Source organism: Natator depressus, chromosome 8 (assembly GCF_965152275.1).
Source record: "Natator depressus isolate rNatDep1 chromosome 8, rNatDep2.hap1, whole genome shotgun sequence".
NCBI classification, from domain to species: domain Eukaryota; kingdom Metazoa; phylum Chordata; order Testudines; family Cheloniidae; genus Natator; species Natator depressus.
In genome coordinates, this window is record NC_134241.1 from 68,380,006 (window position 1) to 68,403,112 (window position 23,107).

The window sequence follows — 23,107 nt, forward strand, 5'->3', positions numbered from 1 at the left end:
AAGATACATGAGTCTCTTGCTTCGGATGCTAACTGGGCAGATGGTTTGGGTAATGTCTTCACATTACAAGCTAAACATCTCTAAGCAATGCTTACAGTATTCCTCTACATCGCTCACTCCAGTTGGTTTAGTCAGCCTTCCATCCCCCAGGGTTTGTCTAATTACAAGGCTCAATATCCTTGGTGAGGTGAGCACACTGGAATCTTCCCCTTCTCTCATTTATCCAGCAACAAGCTTGAATCCAGTTTTTGTCAAACCAATTAACTGAGTTACATATACCTTATAAGACGGGAAGGCAGCCACAAGCTCAGGACAATGCTCAAACTGTGATGCAAAGTATTTCTTATGTTATGCTTTCTCTTTCTGTATCTGTTGTTTCAATACCTGTGCCTGCATTACAATGTGTTTTTGACCCCAGAGGTGCTACCAGCTTAACTGGGAGGGGCGGGGGAACACCTGTGGTCAACTGGGAGGGAGAGAGAAAATTTTGATATTTCAGAGAAATAAGTCATAAGAACATAAGAACGGCCATACTGGGTCAGACCAAAGGTCCATCAACCCCAGTATCCTGTCCTCTGATAGTGGCCAATGGCAAGTGTCCCAAAGGGAATGAACAAACAGGTTATCATCAAGTGATCCACGCCCTGTCACCCAATCCCAGCTTCTGGCAAACAGACGCTAGAGACACCATTCCTGCCCATCCTAGCTAATAGCCTGCCAAAGCTGATATTCTACTGGAGTGGATGCCTTTGTGAACATGGGGGGTGAGGGGGAGAGGGAGTTGACCAGGAGGGATAGGCAGAGGAGAAGTTAACTGGGACAGGAAAGGGGTTGAGGCTGTGGGGGGGACCAACTTGGCTGATGGATGTGGGATTTAATATTTCAGAAAATGAAAAGCTGTAAAGCTTAATTTTTCCAATCATGGATAGCATTTTGAGCATTGGGGGGAAAGAAGGTGATAAAAAAACCAGTAGACTTGGGGGAAAGAATTCTAATTCACATCTATCCCAAATGACAACAGCCCTCCGGTACCTGGAATAGAAATTGTCTAATCCCAATATATAGCTCAATTTTAATATAGAATATAATACATTGTGATAGAAGTTTCCTTCCTGACACTTTGATGCTGGTGTCTGCCTGAGTTTTGGAAGTTGTCTATTCCACAGGGTCTGCTTGGGCTCTTCCATGGAGAAGAGATCTGGCTTTCCAGAGAAATCTCATCCAAGTCCTGGTGGCAGTTAAGCTTGGTGCTGTACACAAAAAAATTGGGGTTTGGTAGTGACCTTTCTGACATAAATCCGAAACAGCTCGTGATGATGGTAAGAGCAGGTACTGGGTGAATTGATGAAGTTTTGTTGCTGTCCTTGTTTTTGAATAATTCTGCTGGAGCTCCTTTCCTTTGCTATGGAAAAGAGAAGAGAAGAATGAGGGGGGGATTTGATAGCTGCTTTCAACTACCTGAAAGGGGGTTCCAAAGAGGATGGATCTAGACTGTTCTCAGTGGTAGCAGATGACAGAACAAGGAGTAATGGTCTCAAGCTGCAGTGGGGGAGGATTAGGTTGGAAATTAGGAAAAACTTTTTCACTAGGAGGGTGGTGAAGCACTGGAATGCGTTACCTAGGGAAGTGGTGGAATCTCCTTCCTTTGAGGTTTTTAAGGTCAGGCTTGATAAAGCCCTGGCTGGGATGATTTAGTTGGGGATTGGCCCTGCTTTGAGCAGGGGGTTGGACTAGATGACCTCCTGAGGTCCCTTCCAACCCTGATATTCTATGAGGAACTGATCCTTCTCCAGCATTTGCTTTGTTTGATACATGCTGATTTATCTCTTCTCCCAGCTCTCAAGGTAATCCATTATGTGAGCACTGGTCCACATGGAGGCCCAAGGCCTGGCTGTTATAATACTGAGAAGGACAAGAAACTACAGGAGTGTGTTCTTGCAAATGGGGGCCACCTGTCTGAGTGCCCGTAAATAAAGATGTGGCAATATACAGTAAACATGACCTCAGAGCAATAGAGAGCACACAGGTAAACACACAAGTGAATCCAGATGTGAAGTAATGCCCTGAAAAGTTTATCTGAAATGTGGATGCATCCACACAAACCTACTTCCAGACTAACTCATCCCAAAATGGACTTAATCCACTTTGATGGTCCAATTCACAAAAAGTTGCCAGATAATTTCAAACAAATAATTATTTTAGTTCAATGTATTTTAATCCCCCCCCAAGTTAAAAAAAATCCCTATGTAGATAAGCCCTTAGAGACTTTGAGAGAGGACTGTGCTCCTATACTTCTGGCTGTACTTCTGGCCTACTCAGACCAGTAGGGTTAGAAGCACATGGAGGATCCAGATTTCACAACCAGTGAAATTAATGTGCAACATTAATTGGTAGGCAATGAATCTGTGTCTTTGTATGGGTACTGTGCTTTGTATGGTCTAAGCCTCTCCTGCTGAAGGAGTTTTTCTAAAATGTGTAGCCAGAGCTGGGACTAAGATGGAGGCATATATTAAGATATATTAAGCTGCTGCCTTTTCTACATGCGGATGCTTTCTCTGTGTCTTCTCCTTTGCAGATTCCCTGACAGTGACCCTCACAGGGCGTTCACTCTAGTTCTCGCACTAATCTCCATCTGAGCAGGAAAGCAAAGCATGAACCTGGGATAGAGACTGAGCTACCCTCTCCCACTCCTCAGGGTGATCCTTCCATGTCAGCGATGGGTCTGTCTAAGGAAGCTTGCCCTACTTCTGTCAGCACTGTTCTGGTTTTGAGGACAATCAGTAGACTTTAGGTTCTACTGCTATCAGTTCATGAGCAGTAACATTCCTTTAAAATTTTGTTTTCATAAAAAACATTTTAAAATATTAAGGAGAATTGTGACTATTAATGTGAACTCTGAAGTCAATTCTTCCCCATTCAGGCAGAATTTGTCATCTTCTTATCATTATACTTATCATTATAGACTCCATGTGAGAGAAAAACCTATGATTGACTTTCAGAGTCAAGCCTCATCCTGGCAGGATAAAGCAACGAATAATCCAGGCCCATATTTTTCACTCTTTAACAGTCCAATGCTTTTTGTCCTTCACATCAAAGGAGAATAATCATAATCCACAGAAAATAAGAAACCTGAGCTATGAAAACCCGTCTCAGATTTATATGTTAATTTAAAAGTTGTCTGGTGTTAAGAGTTACACATTTCACAACCACCTTGCACAATGATGCCAACTTTGTGACAGGTGGTCACGTGCTTCAAGCAGAACTGATGTATAGTTGGGGGGTTGTTTTATGTTTTAAGCGCATGTATTTGCAATTGTGAATGTATCTGCTAGTCAGCAACTTTTAACTGACCTCACACTTGTAAGCAAAACAAATTTTCCTTTCACACCTAGGAGGCATTTCTCTTAGGACTATCCAGTGCCTTTCGGCACAGACCTGAACAGGGGCAGTGCATGTGCACACTATCCTCCGGATGAGGGGGACTTAGAAACTCTGGTTTGCTGAGGGATGGGGCTAAGGGGAAGACTCATCCTCCCCTACTACCAAAGAGACAACTTCTCCAAAGACAGATTCTTCCGAACGCTATCCATAATGGGAAGGCAATGCAACAAGTGACTGGGCAGCCATCTGATAATGCCAACGTTGATCAGAATATTAGTGTGATATGATAATGTTTAAATGAACAGGCTCTTGATCAGAAGTTCCCCCTAACTCATCTTCTGCTACACATATATCGGAAGCGGCTTGCAACAGTATAGAAAAAGTCAGACACCAGAGGCTCAGATAGACCCTTATCTGTTACACTACTTTAAACCCAGACTAGCTCCCTTGAAGTCATTAGAGTCACTGATATTATACCAGCATAAATGAGATCAGAATCTAGTTCAGGCTCTCTGAAAGAGACTCCATCTTGAGACACAGACTGCCATGGACATAGGTGAAAGTTACTTTTTCAGGGAACTTGAATGCCTTAAATAATATTCCTTTTCCTTTTTGTCAAGAAAGAATCTACTACACTGCTTAGAAGAAGAGCAAAGTGTAGGGGGACAACAAAAAAACCCACATGCTGTGGGGATGGGACTCCTTAGGCCACTAGTAATTAGTTCCCGAAAGAGCCCTGTCCCCATGACATGTAATTAGGGTTAGTTAAAGCTCAGCACTTTGAAGATGTAAAGCACTCTATAAGAGCTAATTGTAGTAGATTATCTATTACAGTGGGAAATATATATTAAAATTTTTGCCACTTCTCAATCTTAATCTAAAAAGGGAATAGACATTTCATGCTCATTTGTAAACATGTCAGAGATGGCAAGGTTCTGAAAGCCATTTCATTATCTTACTGAAAAAAAATGAAGATTTTGGATCATGTATTTGTGCAAAACAAGTTAGCTACAGATGTGCATTTTAGTGAGAGACCATAATGTCTTTTTCCAAAAAAACCCCAAACCACAAAAGCTCCTTTTGCTTGTTTAAAATGTATAACAGAGCCTGAAAGTCCCCGTACCAAATATAAAATGAAAAACAAACAAACAAAAAACTTTATTCCCTGCTTTTTTAAAGACAACTCAGGAACATCAAAGTGTTGTCTTTCTTGGTTTCATCTGGTGATGCATTAAAAGACCTGTACACTGGGGTGGGAGCTTTTTCAGCTCTCGGCTGAAGGGGCAGAGGTACTGAAACTTTAGCAAAGACAGCTTTTCTCCCAAGTGTTTGAGATGAATAGGTGTTAACAGATATCAAGTCTGGGGGTGGAAAAAACCAAATCACTTCCCCTGACAGTTACTCATCGTTTTAACCTCATTTCATAATCCTATTATTTCTTTGGGGGAACCACAGTAAAAATAAGATAGAAAAGTCCTGAAATAAGTCAGTTTTTCAAATTGTGAGAACTGCCCCATTACCTTTCCTAATCCCCAACATATCAGGTCCTCTTTATACACCGTAAGGAAGCAAAAAAGGGCACCTTTTCTTTTCTTTTGTTCTATCACCTTTAAAAGCAATTTGCCAAATGTATTTTATCACATATGAAAACCTGCACAAAGAATGAATATTTAACAAAAACTACCCACGCAAACTGTCATCTGCATTTGAAAATAAGAATGCACTTTCATAATCCCTATGGTAATTATATATAATAGAATTTTAGTAAGGAGAATTATTATCATTTTAAGCTACTTTTCTCCTATTTAAAGATTTTTTTAAAAAATCATTTTCATTTTCAGTTCTTTTAAACATAACAGAAACTCCCTTATTTTTCCTCTGTTCCAAAGGTCCCAATATTTGGACATTCACCTCAGCTGTGTTGTGCTATCTCGGTATATAAGTGCTTGAATAGGCTGCATTCCCTGTGGATGGAGTTAAAAAAAATTCTATAGCCTTCTCTTTTACACTGGTGGCATGTAACAGAGACCAGAATTTGGTCACTCCTGTAAGCCACAGGGTTTGGGAGTTCATCTTAAGGCAGAGCCTTCCAGGCAAGGTCCTTTTCCTTTCTCACTGGTGCATGTGTAACCCACAGGTAAATTGTTTTCCAGGATCTGTTCAATGGCTCACAATTACTGGCAGCCTTGTCTCTTTTATTGTGCATCCCTCTCTTTCTCTTTTTATTTAGAACTGCCACACCCCTTCTATGATGGGCATTTTTCCCCTTCAAGGCCTGGGAATCTTTGAAAACACACAAGTTTTTTCCTATCAAATCCTTTTACAGGGATGTTTTATGGGGGGGTATTTGCATTACGTATGTATAAGCTGCATAAGGGCCTTTTTCGATGGCAGAGTCATAGTGGAGTCATCACTACAGTTGATTGAATAGTAAATAGAACTGATTTAGGAATATTTTCATGAATTTCATTTGCTATGATTTCTGGGATCATATTACTTGTTATTCTCAAGTATTTGAGTTCTCCCCGCACTTTGCTGATATGTTCACAAATCTAAACGTTAAACACATTTTTATCAAGACTGCCTCATCAGAAAAATCCCAACCATAAATCCATTATTCTCCTCCTTAATATGTTTCAGTCAACAAGACATGGAACAGAAACAAAGTCGTGTGACTTAGATGACCAGCCATACAGTGGGAATGCTGAACAATCAAAGCGAGCAGGTTGCAAGCAACCCATAAATTGAAAATATCCTAATCTCTCAAATGAAAATAGTTTACAAGCACACATCCAAGTTTATGCATCAGCAAAATCTATGGAATGAAAATTGCAGGCTCAAAAAAGATGACCATGTAAAATTGCTCTTTCAGTTTTAAAGACTTCTTTTGAACATTTGATCCTAAATTTCTTCTCTCACTAATGGGTCATACTTTTTAAGAAATTAAAGAAGTATTCTTTAAACCAGAGCCTGCTGCTGAGTTTACACTATGACTCTATCCCCTCTCCTTTTTCAGTTTAGTCGTTACTGAAAAGTGAAGATTTTGGAGAGAGAGGGAGGAAGGAAAAGATGAATGTTTACTCTTGATTTTACTCATTAGTGCTGGGTTGTCTCTATGGCACTTGCATCTAGAAAATTACATAGAATGACTCTTCTCTTGTGAGCATAAAACCTAAGGAGCAATATGTTTGCAAGCTTGAAGAGGCTTTGTTGCCAAAGTTTGAGTCTCTAGTGGACCTCTCACAGCTGCTCTATAAATGACTCCCTATGTGCTTATTGTATAAATGTGCAAGCTCCTCTGCACACATAAGCCAAGAAACAATGCAGAGCTAGTCACATGAGCTCTTCTAACAGTTCTTATACCTGCAATTTAGGAATTCTTGCAGGTGCGTTTATCATAATACTTTGTTAGCATTTTTGTATAACAACTGTCTCTTCATGCTAAAGAAACACTGGAGGAAAATGCAACATGGAGGAATATGGCTTGTATGTTAATTAATAGATACTTAGGGGAAGAATGTTTTTTAGAAGGAAATCACACACACACACACAGAGAGAGAGGGAGGGAGAGAGATAAGTCAAACAGGGAATAGAATTAGATATTAGATCTCGGTACAGATCAACATTTCAATATTTCCAAAATTAGAATGTTTTCTTTTCCTGACAATGAAATGCTCCACTTTGGAATGTATTCAGCTGGAATGCCGGACAATAAATGCAAGCTGTCTGAGGATTTTGCGTGTCAATGTGCATTATTGCCATTGTTGTCAGTATTTATTCTGAATGTCCTTTGCGGGGGACTGTGGGATATGGCCAACTATGTAGTTTATTTCCCTCTGGAGCACTAAAACACAAACTATTGGCATTCTTCCCACACAGGATTCCCAATTATCCAAGTCAAGTTAATTATTAAAGATGTAATGGATTTTGTATTTTTTTCCTCTCTCTTCTACCTGTAAGCAGAACAAGAAGAACATAATCACAGCCGTGGGTATTGTTTTTTATGTTCTGTTGCATTGGTGAAGGCAAAATACTTTTTAGGTAAGGGTTGCCTGAAGAAAACTTATCTAAACTAAACTGATGAAAATGTTATTTTATAAGATCAAGGACTAAGTAGTATGTTTCATAACTGCAAAATACCTCTAACCAATGGGGGTCATGGTAGATACATTCACATCATGACCTCTGTTAATCTCACATTGCAACTAACCATGGGAGACACCAAATCTAACAATATGCACTGAGACCATAACAGAACACACAGACATAGACATCAAGATAAACAGCCCCTTTCTGGGCCTTAGCCAAAGACAGAATTCAAAACAATCAGTTTCAACATGGAGGGTTCTCTGCAAGATGGCTGACATGCCATCTGGTATGAAAACAGACATCACGTGCCTGTAAGAGAGCACCAAACACCCCTGGGATGCTTTTGATATTCTATTACCAAAAAAGAGCCCCTCCCACCCCCACCCCCATTGCTATTTCTCTGCATCACTAACTTCTTTTTCTTCAAGACAAAAATAATTTTGGTTTTAGAATATCCTCAATAAGTAATACTAACCTTGCATCTCTATATTGCCTTTGATACCAAAGAAACTCAGAGAATCAGACTAATTTAAAATGAAATAGACTTCATCATCAAACTCTGGGGATTCAGTTTATCAAAGTAATTCATCAGTTCATCTTCATCAGTGCAGCCACCTCTAGCATAGAGCACATCAGCTGTTTAACAGTGCGTGTATAAAACAAGATGGGAAAACTTTAGGAAATATGCTCTAGGGAACAATCTTACACCGGAAAGAGGATGGAATAAGATGACCTTTATAGGTCTTTTCTAACTTTAATTTGTATGAGGCACAGTATCACCACAAAAAAGTTTTTAAGTGAAGAATCCAATTGAAGCTGCAATGTCAATTTTTAGGTAGGAGCAATCTAATTAACTAAATTAAATTTGACCAGAAAACTAGAATATATCCCACTATTCTTAGGGAAAATGTCATTAATGATCTTTAAAGAACACAAGCAGCCAGGACCTTGGTTTTATGTATTGTCTCCAAAACATCACTTCTGAGTACAGTTCTACTTAAGACTGTGCTGGGAAATTGATTTAGGAGAGACTTGGAGAAAGGAGTGCTACTTATTCACCTTTTTCCTCATTCCCATCAACTACTGTCCCATTCTCATCAACTGTCTCATTCTCTGTCCCATTCTCATCAACTACTGTCCCAGATCAGCCCTGTTTAATATTGAGAACAGATGGAGTTAGAACCTTAAAAAAATTCCAATTTAAGCATTTTCTGCCACTTACATGCGGGTTATAGCATGGTTTCTAAGGATTTCCTTCTTTAAGCTACTTCCATCTCCAAACTTCTTTGTTAGAAAGTGCTATTGAGTACATTGGTAAGACTCATTCTGACAATACTTGACAGGGTGGAATTTACCCTTTGCTATCCAGCCAAACCCCAACAGGGGTGCTACAATTTAATTGTTGTTTAAAGGAGAAATATGCAAAAGACCAACATAACCTGGAGGTACTTTTTGCACTACTATGCAGGAGTCCTGCATTCAGTACTCTGCCTTATCATCTTGCACCTTGGACTGGCAGGGACTGAGAATGTTTTGTCTGGGTGTAATTTCATCTAGCTGAATGATATGCAAGATTCTGTGGTTGGGAGGAGTTTATAATAAATGGAAGATCCTCAGAGCTCAAAGAGATATTTAGAGGATAAAAGGGGATGGAAAATAGTGAAAAATAGAAAAGAGCATCACATAAGAGAAGAAAGATGATCTTGTGGATAAGACACTGAATTCAGGAGCTTTGGGTCCAATTTCTAGTTCTGCCACAGACTTCCAGGGTGATCTTAGCAAAGTCTTTAATTTCTTTGTGCCTCAGCTCCCCATGTGTAAAATTGGAATAATAGTAATTATTTTTCTCCATCTATTGTCCCTTGACTTTTCAGAGTGTAAACTTTTCAGGGCTGGGACTGCATCTTACCATATGTATGTACAATGTTCAGAACAATGAGGTGCCAATCTTGGTTAGGGCCTCTATCCGTTATGATTCCTGGCTCCAGAATCTTAAATAAAGATAATGTAGAAGTGGAATAACTGAACTTTCAGGTCAACTGTTTATTTTCTCCTTTAGTATATTACAATATATGAGCCATATGTCTTGCATTCCCATGGTATGATCAGGTATTTAGAGTTAGGATGGTCACTTTGCTGCAGGAGCCGTGATGCAATCTGTTGATGCACAATGCAACAGCTCTGTCAGGGGTGCCACAGAAAGGTGAATTCATTCAAGCAGGGTTAGTTTATAGAGTGGCATGAAAATATAATAGGCCCACCTGATCAATCCTGGAACCACAAGTGCTGAGTAGCAGCTGCCATTCTGATTAGAGTGCTCATTAAAAGTACCCAGCTTTAGAATAATAACCCATAAATGGCTGGCACCATGACTATAATGGACCACTATGTGCCAAGTGTTAAGGACACAGTGCCTTGACTGTTGCAAGTACTTAAAACCCCTAGTTCAAATAAGTCTGCTTTAAATAGTATGTTCCACCTAAAGAAGTTTGTTATCCTACGGACCCTTAGTGTGCAGATGCTTAAGTTTTTAATGGCATTGCAGATGCAAAAGCCAGAGTTTTCCTTACAGATAATCAATCACAATGAAAGAAAGGCAATAAATATTGAAATAGCATCTTAATCTCACAAAACCTCAATACAATTAGATACATGATGGCATACAGTACAATGGCCTGGAGATGAACTGAAAGAATCATGATTAAATCACTGTGAAATGCAATTTTTGTTGTCCTTCGGAGCAATGACCTATCTAGATTTTCCAACAAAATCTGGGATTACTTGATTTAAATTTTGATGAGGTTTACTTTGGGAAAGCCAACTATTTTAATGTTATTATGACAGCTGCATTTCAAAGTCAATGGTTTTCTTTAAGCATTTTTCAGTTGCAGCCATTAATTTCAGCATTTAATTATCTTCAGAAATTATTTTTTTTCATTCTGTCTCATTAATCAACAAAGTGTTGTGAGGTGTAGGACAAGGACTGAAGCAATGTGGAATCAATTAGATCAATATAATTTTTGTTTAAATGATACTAAATCTCACCTTGGCTTCCCACACCATCACTGGTACCCTGCATATGCAGGCCCCACTCACACAATCATAAAATTGGAGGGCTGGAAGTTTCCTCAAAAGGTTATCTAGTCCAGCCCCCCTGCAGTTTGGTAGGACCTGGTGTATTTAAACCAGGTGTATTTAAACCTGGTGTTTGTGTAATCTGTTCTTAAAAATCTCCAGTGATGGGATTCCACAACCTCCTTTGGAAGCCTATTCCAGTGCTCAACTACGCTTATAGTTAGAAAGTCTTTCCTGATATCTAAACTAAATCTCCCTTGCTGCAGATTACTTCCTGTCTTACATTCAGTGGACATGGAGAACAATTAATCACTCTCCCCTTTATAACAGGCTTTAACGCTATTTAGGTCACTAAGAGACACCAGAAGTAAAGCCAAATGTATACTCCAGAACTATAACGGCCCTATATTTTGGGAAAGGTTTGATGACGCTCTGAACTTCGTAGCTTAGACTTATCTCTAGGTGACACAATTTGTGCTGCTTTAGAGTAGGGATATGTGTGAGTTAAAGAAACAGGAGAAGCACCATAGAGAAGAAGCAGAATACTAGACACAGCCTGAACAAGCACTAGGAGCAAAGTCCTGAGAAACTCCTAGTGAGAGAGAGCGCACTTGGCCTGAGTGCTGGCTGAAAGGGGCTTGGAGCTGTGAGCAAAGAAACTGCCTCCAGTTGATTCTTCTGGCTGTGTTCAAGAAAACAGGCAAGCAGTTCAGAGCAGAAGAATAAAGAGCTTGTCATGGTTTGCATCTTAAGTTGTAAGTGAAGGTATAACAGTCTAGTGGAAGGAAGTAATTACAATAGACTGGACACTATTAGTGAGTCTCTAACCTAATAATTTAAGGTTCCATCTTGTTTCAGGCAGTCACATGACTCCAACTCATTTTGATCTAAGAAGTTGTCACGAAAGAGACCTGAAAGCTTGACAAAAAAGAAAATATCTATTTCTGAAATCTGGCCAACTTTATCAGCTTGAATACTTTGAATGCAACAGAATGATTTATTGGCATAATGGCTCTTGAAAAGATAAATTACCTTAATCCTTCTAGATTTGATTAGAGTTTTCTCATTATCTGTTTTGCTTCCCACTTTGCAAATGTGAAGGTTTTGCTCACTGTACGGTCATTCAACTCTTTCCAACTATCAGAAAACAGAATCTCCAAATCTTTCTAATACCAGTCTTTCCTAGTTTGAAAACATTTCATTTACAGGCTCTCTTTCCAATTCTTCAAACAATTCTCTGTCTATTGTGACGTTGCGTCCCTTCCATGACTCCGTAAGCATTACCCGCTCCGCTGTACTCATGGCATGTACTCTCTAGATATCTGAAATAGATTATGAACAACATTTTTAAAAGTACCTAAGTGACGTAGACATTTTTGAAAATTGTACCTTTAGGTGCCTAAATACCTCTATAAATATGGATCTTAAGTGCCTAAATCAGTTTTGAAAATTAGATTATTTTTAAGAGGACCAGCATTTTCTTGATTACTTCTAAACAGTGTTTATACTTAAAACTTCTTAGTGATGTTTAGAAACACCTTGTGCTATTTGGTAATATGTTATTATTTTTCAGCCTTTGCAGCTTTTTAATATTCTGCCTTACCCTGCTGTTTACTACATATTTTGCATCTTTTAAAATGTTTCATTTTAATAGTTCTTATATCCTCTTTAACCACATAGGTTTTTAATTTTTATATTTTTTATTGAAATAAAAGTGAATATTCTCCTTTCCACCTAGTCCTTAAATAATAATCTGTAACATTCCACAGTAAACAGCAGATGGTTCTGATCAGTATTTCTTCCATTCATCCTTTATTCCCTCAAAGTCTGCCTTTTAAGTCCAGTACTTTTGCTGCTATACATTTCATAATACCCTCAAGGTATATTTTAGATCTGATGAAACCATTATCACTAGATCCCAGATGTTCAGTGTTTTGTCTTTCAATTATAATACTTAGGTCTTATGTCTTAGACCTAACTCTGAGATAGTCTTTGATCTTGCTTTCCCCCCAACATTATGTGAGAAGGATACAATACTAAACTATTGTCGGAAATACTTGTGCATCCCTAGTAATTGCTTATAGGAAAGGCATTACAATATGGGGCCCTGATAGGCAGAAAGCAATTAAAGCTGCTCTCCCCGTGCATCATCACAAATCCTGAAGCCCATGGGTCTACCTAAGTGCTTAAAGCTAAGTATGTGTTTAAGTATCTTCTTGAGTTGAGGCTTTTGTTTTTTTATCGTTCAGAAAAAATATACAGAAGAATATATTATTTGACAATCCTGTCTGTCTCCTTTAAGTAATGTTTCCCTTCAGAGCACCTCAGAACTGCTAGGAGAACCTGTAGCAGCTTGTGAGCACAGATTCCAGTGATGGAAAAAAATCTGTGCATAGTGCATACAAAAGATTTCTATATAATAAACAGAACAGCTCTGGGAAAGGAAACCAATAGTTAACCCAATGTAACCAGCCTGAGCACCAACTCAGTGACTTGCTAAGCAGAGACTGCCCCAGTCACACTGCAGAAAACTTTCTTTCCAAAGGTATTGATAATACCAGTCTCCACAATACAAGTACAGAAGCTGACATGGGTGAAGGACGCTTAACAAGGCACCATTGCTCTCCAAGGCTCACAGATCATGACAAATTTCCCATGATCACCAGTTTCTCCTCTTCCAATGTTTGCCTATAATATTTGTAGTGAATTTTGAGAGACATAGTGCTCCATACAAGATTTAACTGTTTTATTTCCACAACACTAAATAAAGCTGTGCTTTAGCATGTGAAGAGCAGAAATGGGTTGAGCCATGTTTCAACCAGAAAGGAAGTTTGTATCTCCTGAGACAATATCACTTTATTAACAAGTTGCTGGCAAAGATCCAAGAGAGTAAATCAATTCAGCTCACCTGAGTGTTCAGAGGAGGAGGACTAATATGTGCTAACTGTTGCCCAATTTGAGAGTTTTGAAACCTGATTCACCTTACTTGCCAAACTTTTTAATGTCACTAACCTCTGGGCAGATTTACTGTACTTGTATTTACTGTACTGTATCATAATTGTATATAGCTGTATTAAAATGGAAGTGCACCAAGTGAAAGCCATTGGGAGAACTTTTGTGGGCCATAATTTGACCCACTGTACTGCAAACAAAATATGTCTTCTTTTTGGTCAAGAATCGTAGTAAAAATAGCTAATTCGTTGTCTCTGATACAGTGACTTCTCCTGTGCATTTGTGTTTGCTATGCCATTCTTTACCTTCGTACGATATGTCTACTGCTTTGCCGTTAAGAAAAAAACTAATTAAAACAGAGAAGAGGAGAATTCTCACAACTTATGTTACAAAAAGAAACCTATATTTAATACTGTGACAGTGGAATAAAGATGTCTGATATGTTCAGTGATTAAAGACAATCTACTGACTTTTCCAGTCAATAAGAAGTCATACTTTTGACTGATGGTTTAGTTGGGAAGTCAGTTCTTAAAGGCACAACAATAATCTCTTAGTAGTTGCCAACAAATAGAGGCTGCAGACAGGTGTCAGTAAAGGGATACAACCCCTTTGCCTGCCCCCATATTGCTAAATCCTGGCTAGATGGGTAAGGATTCCCAAGGGAAAGTTTGAGTGTTCCTGACCTAGAAAACCATTTTAAGACATAATTTCAACTAAGTAGCTAGAGTGTCAATATTTTTAAATACTACCCTTTGCAATAACCACCATCTGTTTAGGTGGGTTTTAATCAAATGTAAATAAAAAATAACTTTTCAATTACTGAACATCTTTTGATGGACAATTGTATAAACAAAACTTAATAGTACAAACATGTCTTAATCACATATTCAGCTTTAACTGCCTCTGATTTATTCAGTCAACCATCTGGAAAGCTTTATTTGTCTCTAACTTATTAAGAGAGTTTTCTGTAAGCGCAGCGAATATACTTGCTCAGGGATGAGATTTTTGCAAATAAGGCTCAATCCAAAACTCACTGGAGTAATCGGGATTATCTCCATTAACTTCAAGAAGGAATTGGATTAGGCCCACAGAGTGCTTTGGTACAGTTTAGCACTATTTAAGTCAATTGAATTACACCATTGCCCCCCAACTCTTTCTGTTAGTCTTCTATTTGTTCATCTCTTTTTTACTTACCTTGTTTTCAAGGCAGAATTTCTAATTACTATTCTTCCAGATCTTCCTACAGAGTACCATAGATTTAAATGAAGTCATTTGGTTGGTAACACCAACATCTGTCTCATTTCCAACTTCAGTATCAGTAACTGGTGTTACTCATATGATTTCAGGTAAGTGCATTTCCACCAGTCTGCTAAACATTAACTTTGTCGGACTGAATTTATTACTTGTGGATGAGGAAGTATTAATGATGTCTCAGAAATTTATTTCATAGTGTACATATAACTCTTAGCTACACTCAGCTGAATATTTCTCCTGGAGATGTTTCTTCCTACCACATAACCTGAGAAATGGCATTGTTTCTCAGATGCTGAACTTTTTTCCTGATAAAAGTGTATTTTTATTGTAGGTATTTCTAGTGTGGCTATAACCTTGGCTTCCTTTCCACATCTGCAACAGATTTTGGGCCAACTCCTTAACTGGTATAAATGGACATAGCTTCACTTAGTCAGTAGGCAACACTCTTCTACACAAGCTGAGGACCTGGTCCCAAGTCTCTGTGACTTGTTCCTTAGTAGCATCTTGTATCTGTTGTACATTTGTAAATCACTCATATTATGAATAGTTAGTGTTTTCAGCCTGGGTTTCTCACAATTCAAGTCCTCTAGCTATTCCTGATAGCTCTTTTAATTTCATCTAATTTCTTAACGCTTTTCCCTTTAGTTGCTCAGATGTGCATGAAGCTATCATTTAGGTTTAAATTTTAGAACCCAGAGACACTCTGCCTTCACTTGCACCCCACCGATTTCATTGTGGATACATAGGTTATAAAACAGGGCAGGGCTTGGTCCTATATTGTTAAAAGTTACATGAACTTGCCTATTCAGTCAGGGCCTGATTCTCCATTGGTTTAAATGAGCAGAGTCAGGGTCCCAGTCTTGAAACATGCTTTCTATTTCTTTATGCCATGCAGTTGTAATTTTAATTTTCTAAAACATCTTTATGAGAAAGTATTCAGAGCTAGTGCTGCTTTGTACTTGTGATATGCCTTTATCCTTAAACACCACATTGGATCCTAGCCAATACATTATGCGCCTTTTTTCCTGCTCTCCTGGGATGAGATTCTCACCCATTCCAGCCTGAAGCCTGGTAAAATGACTAGTGCAGCATAAAGTAGCCCTATAAGCAAACGGAACAGGAACTGAGTTAGACAGCTGTTGGCTGTTCTCCAAGGACCCCACCTCTTCATAAACCCTGGCATAAGGGGCATACCAAGGAGAGAGTGGGAGGAGTAGGTCACGAGCAGGGCTGTTGAATACAGCCTTGTAGAGCTTCTGGGCAGTGCTGCTGTAATTTAGACAGCTGTTTACTTCAATGCAGTTTGGATTAGGAACCTCTGCAGTTCTTCATCTTGTATTCTCCCCTGGTTGTTTTGTCTTTGGTTTTGCTTCTTTCCCATGGAAAGTCACCGACCTTAAATGAACTTTCTGAAACGATTTTTGTCCCAATTACACAAATTATCTCATTCCAGTCGACAAATACATAGGGATAGATTGTGACTGTGGCTGAGCAAGTGGGCAGAGAGACAGCTCACAAGCAAGCAAGAAATCTTCTTCCCTGACACATTACACCATCCTTTTATATTTGTTTCATCCTCGTCCCATCTTCTCTTTCAGTATCATTTTCACTTACTACTGGTTTTTCACCCTTCCTTTCCCATCTACAAGACAAACTTGTTTTCACTTCTCAGTGCCAGTAGAGCATTTTAGTTTTGTGCTAAGCAAAATGCCAGTCACATTCTTTCATCATTCTGTTTACTTTGGATGTCAGTGCCAAATCTAGAGGAATTGTGATTTCTGTGTTTGCTATTAGTATATTCTGTTATGTGCAAATAGCAGCAAAATGCACATGTAATTTTAACCAGCGGATCTAAGCAATAAACATGTTCTTGTCAAATACAGGTTGCGCACAAGGGATCATCTTTACACCCCCTCTCCCCCCCAGTAATCACTTGAAATGTATTGTAGGGAGATAAAGATTTCTCCCTGTTCCTTTAACTTAGAGCTGCATGAATCAATTTATCTAATGGTCCAGAACACTGGAATGTTATAAATGGACTCTCTCATTTAGGGACCCTGGGCCTGATCCAAAACCCACTCAAGTCAGTTGAAAGACTCCCACTGATTACAACAGAATTAGAAACAGGCCCAGACTGTGGTTTCAAAAAGGAGGAGGGAAAAAGAGTGTCAAGAATCTTCTCCCTGGTGCAGGACACCAGCCACAATCCTATTCCTTAGTTTCCTATTAAACAAGGACTCAGAAAGTTTAGCACCTGGTAGCCTCAGACTACACCAAAGAAGACAACAACAAGGGATGGAGTCCTGGCTTTGCCTTCTCTTCCATAACCAGCCAGCAGAGTGAACTAGTGTGAAGGGTATCACAGTCTGTACCATGTTTAGCAGCTCTTCTGTGGTTTTTAGGTGGTCCGCAGAAGGGAAGGTACAAAGTGCACATCATCCCAGCAATATCTTCCAAAGAAATTGTGCCAAAAGCTGGTACGGTACCTCTGGCACGTATGGGGAAGTGCATACAGTACCAGGAATTGCTTCATCACTTGTAGTATATCTCTTTCTTCCCACCCCTAGAGCTGACTTAGCTCCTTTGGCTCTGATTCCACTGAATTCACCTTCCTTTAAGGAGGCTAGTATCAACAGTAACAAAACTCTTTGTGTGCCTTGGGAGAGCAAAGACCATGACTTTGACCTGCAACTGCACAAGGTCCTTTGCATCTTCCACATGTGCTCCTCGAGAGCCACATTCTGGCCAAAGGATGTAACAACCCTTGTTACGTTATGTCCTCAGAGAAGTAATGTATTTGCCTCAAAACCTGCTGCTGGGTAATGCACCTCCCCTACCATGGTCTGAAGTTTTACTGACCAAGTCCTGCAAGGTGCTAAACACTCCACTCCCAACGATCTTCTTGGGCATTGAGGATACGTCTTTAGTATTTACGAAGTTATGCTCTAAATCCACAGCAAAGCCTTACTATTCCATGATCTTGGCTCTGCTTTATGGCATGGTGCAAACTGGATTAATATTTTTTATCTTTAAACATTTTTCTCCTCTTTTGCTTCACTTCACATAGCACGTCTCTTCAGTGCAAAGTCTTGAGGTCAGCATTTTTTCCTCTGTTCCATTTGCAATTTATGTAACTAGAGTAAAGATAATGTTATTCTAGTCTATTAAACAATAAAACAAAAATTGCCCAGCTACAAAAACAGTTTTCTTTAGGATTATTTAGACAATCTGTAACTGCTTCTGATATTATAAATTATTTCCTCCTTTGCCCATTACTGAAACATTGTAATTACTTTAGTTATGGCACAAACCAACCACCACATAAATATACGACAGGAAGACAACTACAACTATTAAATAATTAATAATTTTGGACCTAGGTTAGTATTATGGTTGCCACGACGATTAATTCGTTATTACATCTTTGGTTTCTGTAATAGTCTTTTAAATGTTTTCCACATACTAGAAATCAGATTAATGCTGTGCTCCAAATAATTTAATTTGTTTTCTTAACAGCATCAGAAGACTTCCGCCCCCCCCCCCCCCCCGAAAGTGACCACTGGATGAAAATGAAACTTTAAATGTATACAAATCTTTTGTTTCCAAAAATAAAATTGTAAATTTGATAAATGAATAACGCATTAAATGCATATATTTGCCTGGAAAATTACCTTCTTCCTCCTATTGCTTCAACTGCTATGTAGAACATGTAGAAACTCAATGTATAAGTGGAGTATAGTACATTTGGCTGAGAAGTACAGTACAAGCAAAACAATTTGATTGTATCAAATGAAACATTGTCAAGTTCTCTATTTATAAATCTATATTAGGGCTCAAAGTGAATAAATCATAAAAAGCTTGGCAGCTTGGTTTACTTTGGCTAAGCATCCCTATGAAGTGGGCCTAGATATCTCTCACTCTCTCTTTTCAGGACACTATCTCTTTGCTTCAAGTGCAATGCCTCTGTCACTTTCTCTTGTAAGCTTCTATTCCACCCACCCATCTTGCATTTTACCTGCCATAGTTTATGTTCCTTTCTTTTGCCTTCACTGGAACTGGATTTCCATTCTGAAATATACTTATTTGGATTTTGGACATTTAACCATAATTTTCTTCTCTTTGTGCGTAGAAGTATGCATACCTTCTGTGACTCAGTTATGTAGCAACCATGCTGAGTCTAATGATTTTAATGTACTTATTGTCATGACAGATCCTGTTCTCCGGGGATTTCAAGTTCAATGTCTAAAAACAACACATTGTATAAATTCACTAGGAAAGCTTTGGAAAAGCATTCAAACTGAGCTGAATCTTTCAACCTTCCCTCATCATTAATTTACCCTAGAGGAGTATTAATATTGCTAAGGAAATATCATGTTACTTTACTGAATAACCAGAAACCATAATAGTTGTCTGAGTTATAAAAGAATCTCTGTCCTTTCATGATTTATAATTAGAAAGGTTTCTCTATTCTTTCAGCCTTCATTGAAATGAAATTCATCTTTCATTTAACAGTCTATCATGCTCCTGCATCTAATGACATAGTTTGCTAGCAGCTATTCTTTTATATTTTTCTATGCCCTGGTTTTGCTACCTTGTCCTTTACCTTCTGCGAAGAAAGCCAATACTTTTTGGGTGCTAATAATTATTATATAGCACTAAAATCTACTACTATATATTTATTTTAACCTGCTTATATCTTGCTCTGCTCATTAAAACAGTGGAATAGTTCTTGTTAACTTTTTACCTAGTATTATCCATCGCAGTTCCTACTTCTGTAATCAGACTAAAGTTCCCTATCATTTGCCTTGGATCGCTATTCAGCAGACTTCCTATTTCATTTCATAGAAGGGATCTCACCTACTTGTAACCCCTCCCTCCTCATTCTGCTCACTGTTTGTGGCTGTCCTATGGTGTTGCTTGTTAATCGTGTTTTGTTATCATGGTACTAATGCCTAATCTTTATTTAGGGAAAATTCATGTCCCCCCTCCCCTTTTTTCCTCCATTATCTCGAACTTTTTCTCTCATATTTTTGACTGAAAACTAGACATTTGAAGAAATAATTGTGAGGGTTTGTGCCCAATCAGTTGATTTTTAAAGATATGGAGAACCTTGTGTCAGGGTAAGCACCTAAATAGGACACCCATAGCTTAAACCGATGTTTAAGCTCACAAGCAAGCAACTTATACAACCTGAGTCTCTGTAGCATTTGCATAGCCTAATTAAATCACATTTGATCATCAGGCCCCATAACAGGGCTCAGCAAATACATTATTCTACATAGTACAGAATTTGTATTTTAAACAACTTTGTTGTATGCTTCACTGTAAAACTAAATGGTAAATGTGTAGAAAATCCTATCCACCTTAAAGTCCAAATATCAGTACAACAGGACTTCCCTTTGCCAGAAATCAAAGCATAACTGTATAAAGTCTGGCTAATTTCAGCTAACGACAGAGAACCACTCTATCTCAATTCCTACAGGCCTCTATCCCCTTGTTCTCACTGCTAGAGCAAGCCCCACAGCTTCCTTAAGCACATCCTTCTTATAGTGTGCTGTGGAAATTAATTAATTCTCTGCAGCTGACCTCACCCTACTAGCCGGCAAATCCCTGTGCTCAGAGCAGGCAGCTGTGAGTATTTCCTGTAGTCAGAAGAAGAGGGCTAACTTCTTCTCTGTCAATGCCTTAAGACCTAGACATCTATAACCAGAAAGAAATGTAGGCCAGAAATTCATCTTTGATTAAACCATTCCACAACCCAACAAAACAAAGCCCATGTAAGTTTCAGGATTTTATCATATTTGTTATTCTTACACTGTGTACACATTAAGACTGAGTCTTACCTTTTGATCAAGCTTTGCATTCCAAGAAGCTATCCATGATTGTAAAGCTAAGGAGATATTAACATGGTGTCTGTTCCTGCATCAAAACTCAACAACCTCTAAGTATTTGATGCTAGAGGAAATATGACATACTGACATGCTTCCTCTCTTTATTTTCAGTTCCTTACCATTTGTCCTAGCTTAGGCTGTGATTTAATTTCCTGCCTATAACTCAAAAAAGTGGGGAGGGGTAGAATTCACAGTGGGTGCTTCCCTCCAATAACCTTCAGTACTGTGGGTCAAGCATTCACCTAGACTATGGAAGCGCTGGGTTCAATTCTCCTCTCTGACTAAGGGAGATTTTACCTTAAGTCTCCCACCAGCATGTCCTAACCACTAGGATATGGTGTATTCTAGAGCAGAATGTTCTCAATTTCTCCAGTCGAAGCTGTTCAACTCTGTATAAATACTGAAATATTCATTAGGCCAGGGCAAAGCTGATAATGACTCTATGGTCGGCTGTTTAGGATATGCTCAGAGGATGTAGGACACTCAAGTTCAAATCTCTGAACCACATCATAGGGGAGAATTGAACTTCAGTGAGACCTTTAACCACTGGAGTAGAAGTTCCAATCTTTCTTCTGGTGTCTTTAGTACAGATTTAGACATGCTCTGAGTACCCCATCTTGCCTTCTGGGGCTGATACAGTAGGGGTACTCAGAGTGTGCCTATTTTTCTGAATTCCACAGGGGCTTAGGAGTGAGTTAGGTGGTATACTGCTGGTTAGTTTCAAGACTGTGCCCATACTCAGCCACTGAAATGTAGGTGCCTCAGGGTCTTTACTGATGGAAACAGACACTTTGAGACTTTAGGCACTAGAGGGTTCGACACTAGCTGAATGGGGGTTTATGAATGCCGGTGGTACCTAAAATGTTGGACTTAGGTGCCTAATGGCCATATTTCCCTTTTAAAATGCCATTCTGTGATGTTTATGGCAGTATAGATTTCCTCCCATCTCCTTCATTCCTCTGTCTCTTCCCCTCTATTTCTTGTTCCTTGGATCTGGTCCAGCAGCTCCACTCCCGAGCAAAGCAGGCACTGAGTACCAACAAGGGAACTTGAGGGGTACTTAGCAGTGTTCTTTCACACCCCCAGAACATCAGCACCAAATTCTTGGCAACTACAAATGCCCAAGGGCACTCATAGGACTGACTCTTTTGGAAGGTGCAAGTCATTCCTGAATATAGCTGTGTTGCTGAGATTAGAAATGTTTCCTACTTCCATTTGCAAGGCCACAGTATTCTTCTTTGGAATCCCTTTGATTTTGGTTTGGGAGCTATAAAAATTACTTCCAGCAACGAGTCCAAATACAATTGGGTAGTTAATTTGCGTGACACGCTCAACCTGATTTTTTTGTAGCTCGAGCAGACTTCAGCGTCTATGCATCTTACTTGCAGCTTTTTATGTTCTGGTTCAACCGTGATTTGCATCTGCTTTTGGATTTGTTATAGTTGGCATTTCACTGCAGTTCTTGTATGGGCCTGGCAAGCTCTGCTAAACTGAAAAGTTTCTGTCGGTGGGACCAGACCATTCATCTGCCATCCCATTCCCCTTATTTCTTTAGCTCTTAAGCTGCAGAACATAAAAGTGATCCCTAGCTATACTTCTCAACAGACAATGAGGTTTTGAAGGAGAAATTGGGAATACCTGATATACATTGCGTTTTCTTAGGAAGTTAAAAACATGTCATGATTACTGTATGTTGTAAAGGGCTGGGTTCACCCTAAAGCCCAGGAATTTGTGAATTGAACTCTCCTGAGATCACTAGGTGCCTACACTTTTTAGGTGAGACTCACCAGTGGAGAAGGCAGATTGTGTTTTCACTGACATCCCTTCATCATGTTTGGGAAGATAGTTGAAGGTGAGAATCAGGACCTGTAGTGAGGTGGACTGACCCTCCCCAGACACAGAGGAAGAGGGCGACTCTACCCCCTCATGGGCGGAGCTCTACCTCATAGCTCCACCCTCCAGAAGCCAAACTGGGGAGCGAGGAGTATAAAGGCAGGACCCGGAAGCTCCATGGGCAGCCAGTCACTGTAGGGGACAGATGCTTCCCCTGAGCTCTCACACTGGGAGATGGTAGCAGAGCCGCAGAGTGCAGATGACTGACCCGAACCCTGGACTGACCTGACAGTGGCGGGCGCAGATGACTGGCCCGGGCCACTCGGACTCCTGGATGACCCAGCCTCAGAGGAAGCAGATGACTGGCCTGGACCACCAACTGGCCCAACCCCGGCAGAGCTTCTGCTGGCAACTGAGGCCCCCCGCAGATCACCTTACCTCACCAGACCAGTAGGTACCTTGGGAGCGGTAGGGCCTGTGTCCCCCACCACCCAAGCAGTGGGGAGCAGTCTCCTCCTCCCTCGGGCTAGCTGAAGGAAAGCCTGAGGTAACTGACTTTGGGTACAGGCCCAAGCTGAGTGACTTTGTTTCCTGTCCAGCTCTGAATCAGTCGTAAGTTGTTCCCCCGCAAA

The 23,107-nt window shown here is 39.6% G+C and overlaps 1 long non-coding RNA gene across 1 annotated transcript; it reads left to right on the top strand.

Moving 5' to 3' along the window:
* Positions 1–1,105: 1,105 nt before the first annotated feature.
* LOC141992883 (uncharacterized) lies at positions 1,106–2,643 on the top strand. Its single transcript, XR_012640683.1, has 3 exons — positions 1,106–1,319; positions 1,837–2,026; positions 2,576–2,643. It is a non-coding gene; the product is annotated as an uncharacterized LOC141992883 (long non-coding RNA).
* The last annotated feature ends 20,464 nt before the right edge of the window (positions 2,644–23,107 follow it).